Genomic DNA, 8,483 nt, shown 5'->3' with positions numbered 1-8,483 from the left:
TGGCCGGGTGAATTACACAAATATTCACCGTGCACATACAACTTCATATTGATCTGCTCTTTACAGATACAATGGACCCTAGTGCTTTGTCGTCAGCCTATAACATGGAAGCACAACTTCGTGCGGGCCATTGGGCGAGCTGGAATAGCTGTCGTAAGGCAGCTGTTCCTTAATTGCAGATCTAAACATTCAACAGGGACTGAGGATGGCTTATTAGGCGTGCTCCATTTAGATCCTTAATTTGTTCTCAATCTTCTTTCTTAAACTTCGAGGTTAACAAAGAAGCTCGAGAACAAGTTAAGGATCGCATGAAAATCTTAGGACTAACGTTAAGCGACAGGAAGAGAGCGGTGTGGATCAGAGAACAAACGGGGATAGCCAATATTCTAGTTGATATTAAGCGGAAGAAATGAAGCGAGGCAGGCCATGTAATGCATAGGATGGATAACCGGTGGACCATTAGGGTTACAGAATGGATATCAAGAAAAGGGAAGCGCAGTCGAGGTCGGCAGAAAACCTATAGGGTAATGAAGTTGGGAAATTTTCAAGCGCAAGTTGGAATACGCTAGCGCAAGAAAGGGGTAATTGGAGATCACAGGGAGAAGAGGCCTTCGCCCTGCAGTGGACATAAAATATAGGCTGATGATGATGATTTTAGTCTCGCGCATGCTTCTATCTCTCTTCATCTTGCCGGGATCATCAGCGAAAGCCAGCTCAATGCCTCTCAGATTCTCAGATTCTTGGGCTCGTGAATCACTTTTCCAGCAATGCAAACTATGATACTTAACCGCCATTGTTTTAACGTGACGCATCAAAATTTATCCTCTCGAATACCCCATAAATATGAACTGCGCGACCATCTGCGATGTTATCGAACATAACTTCGAACATATCCCATAGAAATACTGTCTGTCAGAAAAAATTTTGCAGATGCAACGGCCATATTGGGATCTGCGTGTGAAGCGGAGCTGTCCTGAAGCGGATGCTGAAATGTCATGTCACAGAGAACAGCGCGAGCGTCCATTAAGGCACTGATTCGTTAGGTAAACAATACCAGATTGTGCAACCAATCGCGACTGTGTGACACGGTGCACTTTGTGGTTTTCACAGTGATATATTAGCATTGTATATTACTATGTGGTGCCTTTATTGAATGTGTGAGACGCCCACACTGAGAGCTTTACATTGCTGATTCTTCTCTTCCTTTTTTTTTTCTCAGATCACTTCTAAAATTTCTCTTGCAGGCCACCATGACGAAAAAAGTCTTCCGTCCGGCTACTATCGTTAACTTGGTAATTCTCTCGTCTATATCAGTCCTCTACTTTAGCTGGAACAATTAGTGTGGTGCAAAGAAGACTCGAAACGTTTCCTAATACTGTGCAGATAGCACGTTTCGCTATCAAGTTCAATGACAGTTCGATCAAAACTGAGTTCGATGACATCTGATTTCGATATACACGTCAGCACCACCTCTATTCGTTGCTCTGTTTCAAAGAACGTCATTGAAGCGGCAGATAAGATTTCATTTAAAGAGAATTCAGAAGGCGCACCTCATTCGCTGTGTTGCGCCAATCTAAAGCCTTACGTCCAACTTCCCACGGACAACGCGTAGCGCGGCTGGCTTATGTTCCTCGAGCATCGGCCCCTGTTTCAATGTCAGTGGAAAAGAAAGCCTGCGTTGGAGAAATAATAGATGTTCGGCTAGGTGATTGCCTTGCGAAGCTTTTTGTGAAAGTGCACTAACCTATGGCTGCCTTTATACCGGGAATAGCATGAAGATGTTTCATGAAATACATTTTTCGATCCCTCAATTTTCACTGTTTCAAAAGCACCGCCGGTAAATTCTGGACCCTCATCATTCCTATTGCAGCGCAGGTGTGCAAAAATAAACGTGATCTTGCTTCCATTTCTTACAACACGCTGCGCGTAAGAGCACGTCTTACGCGCAGCGTGTAATTAATTATTCGCAAAGCTATTCCTCGGAATTTTGAGAATGACAATCCACAAACAAATTCCATTAAACAAAACACCCACAGCGCATGCATTTTATGTTAAATCTTCTCAGACGGAAATAATAAAAATACCAAACAAAAACGAAAGCCTGAAAATTATGCATTTTTTTTTGGCGCGGCTGTGCAATATCACCGGGATCGCCCCACGCAAGAGGCCGCGTTTCTACCAGAAAGCTTGCCTTCGTGCATAGCCTTCGCCGCCAGTGTTTCCCGGTAACCATTACGGTTGCTTAAGCTGCAGTTGTCGGGAAGCTTGAGAAGCAGCAAGAGATATTTTAGTGCTATCGCGTTCCACTCTTAAAAGCGAAGCTTAAGCGTCCCCCAATTTTTTTCAAACGCATTGTTGTTGGACAAACCGTCATGACATGTCGTTAATAGCTGTGCTGTTGCCATTCGTGGTTCTAACGACCCGGTCATCCGTAAACTTTAAGAAGTTTACGCGCAAGCAGAAGCTTTCTATATTACTATTAATTCCGAAGAAATACGCTGTTGACTTTTCAATGAAGGATCGTAGACTTCGCTCTGTATAGACGCTGTTAACAGCCCATCTGCTTCGTACGTATGAGTACTTGCAGCAAGAATGACCTCAGCCACAGACTAACCGAGTGGAAAGAAATGATTTTCGAAATATCCGTGAAACGGCGGCCGAAATTTCGGCTGCCGTTATACAGTAGTTCTATAAGTTGATGTCACGGTAGCACGGGTGTAGCCCGCATAATCGACGCCTTCAAAAGCTTGGACTAAGAATAATCGCTCAGTGACGGTATTTATATTCTTGATGTGCTGCTTGCCCAAAGCTAGACTTTAAAGAAAAATCAATAACGTATTGTTCCCGATACGACCAATTTAAAGAATATTTTATAATCGGGCATTTAACGATAAAACCGCAACTATATAGGCAGGTGTGGGTATGACACATTCTGCGAGAACTCCCGCCGACGCGTTTAACTCGAGCACACAAAGCACGCTTTATTCGACATTGTATGCAATCAAAAGGCGATATAGGGTCAATGCTTTTGTATTCAAGAAGTGAAATAGGAACGTTAGCGGCTTTTGAGAGATAGGCAGCGCGGTGTTTTCCTTTGTCCCTTACAACGTGCGCTAATAAGGAGCTCAGCCCCCCCTTTGTCATGTTCTCACGTACAGTCTTCCCTGAGTTATGTGCAGAGACAATCTACTGAGAATCCTTGCGGGTGGCCAAAAGGAGCCAGTTAAATGAAAGTAAAGAAATTAGAAAATGTGGAGATACCTCAAACATACTGCATGCTACACGGGCGCAGCGTGCAACACATCCGAGCGCATGTGTTGTATACCCTCCGTCTGTCCCTGTTTATTGCGCGGCACTTGCACTATGTCGTACCAACAAGATCGAGTTTCTACCCTTGCCCTTAAAGGATGTCTGTCAATACACTGCAGCCGATAATTAGCCTAGTTGGCGAGAAAGTTCTGATTAACTTGGTAAATATCTGCGAGAATTCAGGAATTCACTCTTAACTGACACTCTTTTGTTGTAAAATCAAAAAGTAGGTGCATGTGCCAATAATATAAGTTTTGAATACGCATCAAATAATTCTTGTTATTTCATTCGTATTCGAATACAGAGTTTCTCTTTTGAAGTTGTCGAATATTCGTTTCTGTTTGAATATGAAGGGCGAACACCATTTATTGAAGTCTATAGAAATAAATACAAATTGAAGTGCTGAATATTCCGAGTGATACGGCCGTATAAGAAGAATTGTTGCTAGGCAGAGGCATCGGTTGCTGAGTTAGTGCGTCGACTAGCTGTCTCCTCAGTTATTTGCCGTCATTAAATAATGACGTCTTGCCTTTAGCACCTTAAGTACTTGTTGTGTCTACTTAGGCAAACCAGTTTATTATTTGGGCAATATTACGGTTATTTGTGATGGACGCTATATAGATCACCAGTCAGTTGTTTCTCATCTATAAGTTTTTCAGTCCACCGGATGTTAAGTTCTGAACAGCATTACATCTTTCAAATGACATAAGCTTTATCTTTACGAAACGGACTTCATACATTTATATTCGCATGTGTTTACAAATGAGAAAGACTCGGTATTCAATTTCATATTCTAAGGTCATTTTTAGATCCGATTCGGGGAGAGAGAGAGAGAGAGAGAGAAAATGATTTAATAAAAGGCAGGGAGGTTAACCAGGACTTCTTGGTGGGGGAAGGAAAAAGGGGAGAGAGAGATTAAGAGAATAGAAATTCCGTTGTTGATATCGCCGGCGCAGCTACAGATCTCTGTTCTATCACTGATGATCAATCAGTCCGGATCATAGACGGTCACTCAGTCCTGTAGTTTTCAAAAATCGCAGCAGCGCTTTTGTGGCCTTTTGCAGCTGTGATATTCAAGGCCATGGTCCCAAGATCTTGCTCAAGGTGAACGGTCTTCTATCTAGCCTATTGAGAACGTTGCAGAGGTCATGTCTTTCATTTTGAAAAGATGGGCAGTAGCATAGTAGGTGTTCTATAGTCTCATCGACACCGCAGGCATTACACTCAGCGCTGTCAGCCATTCCAATCAAACATGTGTAAACATTGCAAAACCCAAGCGTAAGCGGCACAACATTGTTTCATCATTTCGCGGAAATCCAGGAAACAGCCGCAGCTGCATAGATGGGTCGAGAGAATGCAACCGATGCTGGGTGAATTGAGTTGTATGCCACTTTTCCAATGTCATACTGGGGCGGTATAACGTAAAATGATTCCAAACTGTTTTGATTCCCAACTCCTGACGTCAAATTTACGTAACCACCGACGCAAGCATCGGGCGGTGACCCGCAGCGTTGTATGAACAATCCAATCAAACACGCTCCTCGTTTATAGGAGGTCACCTTTGTTCGCTCTCAAAACGAATAACATGTCTACACTCAGCGGTTTTTCTTATCTAATTGGCTGACAAAAGGCAAGGAGCACGCTCTAGTGGAGAGGGTTTCGATGGGGCCGAGCCAGCACAGTCAAAATACATAACCGCTTGAAGAGGGTGGTGCCGGCTTCTCAGATTGGTCCACTTCGCCTTACTTAGCTTGCGGTGGCTGGTCGAAAATCGCGGCGGCGGGCCACGGAAGGATAAGAATTCCGCTAAAAGGGATGCTCAGCAAGGAAGAGTTGTCAGAGCGATGTCGTATGCATGACGAAAGAGCTCGATAACGTTTTACTGCCACGCATAAAGGTTTATCATGCGCAAATAAATATATGCTCACCGGCAGGTGCGAGTAGCGAGGGCCTGAGCGATCGGCGGCAGCCATCTTCTATTCCTTTCAGAACGGGGCAGTGTGTGGCGATTCAGAAACATTTTCAGTTTTGTTCGGCATATTAATGCATTTTTTCGCGTACATGTCCCTTTGACGTGGTGAGTTTTCGCGGTTTTGTGAGGTCGCGTGACAGACAGGCTAAGTGGGCGTAGCCAGAAAACACTGGACCAATAGCAGAGGGCTAATGGTGAAAAGGCGTCGAATCAGGAATGATTGTTTTTCTTTTGTGCGGTTTAATCATGCATATCAGTTGGCAAGTATGCAAATCATGCATATCACAATCTCTCCAATGCTATTCACTGCATGCTTAGAAGAAGTATTCAAGCTCTTAGACTGGGAAGGATTAGGAGTGAGGATCGATGGCGAATATCTCAGCAACCTTCGGTTTGCAGATGACATTGTCCTATTGAGCAACAATGGAGATGAATTACAACAAATGATTGAGGACCTTCATCGAGAAATTGCAAGAATTGGGTTGAAGATGAATATGCAGAAGACAAAGATAATGTTCAATAGCCTGGCAAGGGAACAAGAATTCAGGATCGCCAGTCAGCCTCTAGAATCTGTAAATGAATATGTTTATCTAGGTCAATTACTCACAGGGGACCCTGATCATGAGAAAGAAATTTACAGAAGAATAAAATTAGGTTGGAGTGCATACGGCAGGCATTGCCAAATCCTGACTGGGAGCTTACCACTGTCGTTGAAAAGAAAAGTGTACAATCATTGCATTCTACCGGTGCTAACATACGGGGCAGAAACTTGGAGGTTAACAAAGAAGCTCGAGAACAAGTTAAGGACCGCACAAAGAGCAATGGAACGAAAAATCTTAGGAGTAACGTTAAGAGACAGGAAGAGAGCGGTGTGGATCAGAGAACAAACGGGGGTAGACGATATTCTAGTTGACATTAAGCGGAAGAAATGGAGCTGGGCAGGCCATGTAATGCGTAGGATGGATAACCGGTGGACCATTAGGGTTACAGAATGGATACCAAGAGAAGGGAAGCGCAGTCGAGGACGGCAGAAAGTCAGGTGGGATGATGAGGTCAGGAAATTCGCAGGCGCAAGTTGGAATACGCTAGCGCAAGACAGGGGTAATTGGAGATCGCAGGGAGAGGCCTTCGTCCTGCAGTGGACATAAATATAGGCTGATGATGATGATGATCAGTTGGGGAGCTATCGCGGCTTTCGTGACGTCGCGTGACAGACAGGCGAAGATGGGAGTGGCCCGAAAATGTTTTGACCAATCGCGGAGGCTGATTGAAGAAATTGGAATCAAAACAGTTTGGAATCATTTTACGTTATAGCACCCCTGTGCGCTAGCTGGCTTAGGTGTTGGGCTGCGTCAGTCCTCGATAAAGGCACATAAACAAGATTTGCTCCTTTGTGCGATTTCCTAGCAGCTTCATCGGCGATGTCGTTACCGGAGATACCGCAATGACCTGGCAGCCACTGAAACACGACGTCGTGTCCTTTTGCGATCGTATGGTGGAGCTTTTCTCGTGTCTTCGAGACGAGTTGTTCGCTGGACCCGTGACGAAGAGCTGACAATAGACATTGTAGGGCCGCCTTTGAATCACACAATATTGCACACCGATTAGCCGATTGGTTGTTAATATAATCAATGGCACCTCGGAGGGCAACAAGCTCCGAAGCGCTCGATGATGTCACGTGAGAAGTCTTGTATTTGATGCTCATTGATCGTGATGGTATAACCACTGCGCCGGTGGAGCTGGTCTGAGTGGAAGAGCCATCCGTATATATGTGGATTCGGTCAGAGTAGAAAGTGTGCAAGCAATCGAGAGCTGATTCGATCCGATTCGGAAATTCTGAAAAAGTAAAAGCGTAGATCTGACCAAGGCTCCGCTTCCTAATCTTTTATCCAGCAGTGAAGAAAAAGAAAAATTCCGGCTACCGCTACTATTCGGTGTAGAGGTAGACATGAAATGATAATTTGTACGTCTCTAACGTATACGCAAAGTGGCATTATTCAATTAATGTACGATAATAGACGTAACGTTTCCATGCCACATCAAAGTTTCCATTATCATTGCCCCCTATCCCCCCGCAGTTGCTCAATGATTAGTCTGTTCGGCCTTTTTTCTATTGAACAGAATACCATGGGTTCGACTCCCGGTGGAAGTATGGCGCTGTAATGATATCAGGTGGAAGTATGAAGCACTTTTGCGCCCATAATAAACTGTAGCTTTCTAACTCTTAGAAGATGCCGTAGTCAAATGAACGCAGTCATCTATAGCTCGGCTGCATGGAGTTATTTATTGTCCAAGTCACAGCAGCCCAACTTTTGCGTCAGTGACGCCTTAGCTGTCCCAAGATCGTTGACCCATATGTATTTTAAAATTGAAACGTTGTGCACTATATGGGATACATTCGAACAACGTCGGTAGCGTGGCCGAGCGGTCTAAGGCGCTGGTTTTAGGCACCAGTCTCTTCGGAGGCGTGGGTTCGAATCCCACCGCTGCCAATCACTTTTTATTTTTTTCTGATGGGACTCCTACGATAGCCCATCCCTACATCAATACCGATGAATTCTTGCGGAGTTTCTGCGACTTCCACAGGTGACTGTGGAAGTCGCGAAATGTGCACCATCGAGCGGAATAAAATTTTGCCCCATATACACCATAGCCCTGTCCACGAAGAGAATAATTTGCTCACTATGGTTTAAGGTTTTAATTAGACGCAGCGGCAACCCTGGACAACGAAGTCTGCGGCAAACATCGCTACTGCTGTTGCGTAACCCGGAACCCAACGCTCACTTCACTTTGTCGTTGATTTCAAATGCGAGTCCTGGTAGCATATCCAATTGTTATGTAGCCCTTATTCTTTGCTGTCTCGTGCTGCAGTTATGTAAACTATTTTAGCTGGCAATGTGGACTGAATGCTTCCCAGAAAGCGTTTTTAGCACGTATTAGTCGTAGGCAAAAATTTTTCCACTGCAATTTTTTTTCACCTTGAGGTATTTTATTGTTTTACGGTTCAGTCTCCTAGTCTTTATAACCATATGTCTTCTCTATTTTCCTATGACCCGATATGTCTAAAATTAGACGGCGGCATGTATGTATAAGGAAAGTACACCGCATTCCCTGCAATGATGGAACCAAATATTGTCCGCAACATCAACGGAAAAAACAAAACGCAATAAATATAGTCGATGACATGGCGAGCGAAGGAATA

General features: G+C 44.2%; 1 non-coding gene across 1 annotated transcript; it reads left to right on the top strand.

The window, feature by feature from the left end:
• The first annotated feature begins 7,691 nt into the window (after positions 1-7,691).
• On the top strand, positions 7,692-7,773 carry Trnal-uag (transfer RNA leucine (anticodon UAG)). Its single transcript has one exon. It is a non-coding gene; the product is annotated as a tRNA-Leu (tRNA).
• Positions 7,774-8,483: the final 710 nt, after the last annotated feature.

This window comes from Dermacentor silvarum, unplaced genomic scaffold (genome assembly GCF_013339745.2).
Source record: "Dermacentor silvarum isolate Dsil-2018 unplaced genomic scaffold, BIME_Dsil_1.4 Seq959, whole genome shotgun sequence".
Lineage (NCBI taxonomy): Eukaryota > Metazoa > Arthropoda > Arachnida > Ixodida > Ixodidae > Dermacentor > Dermacentor silvarum.
The sequence above is the reverse complement of the archived record's forward strand: the minus strand, read 5'-3'. Positions and strand labels throughout refer to the sequence as shown.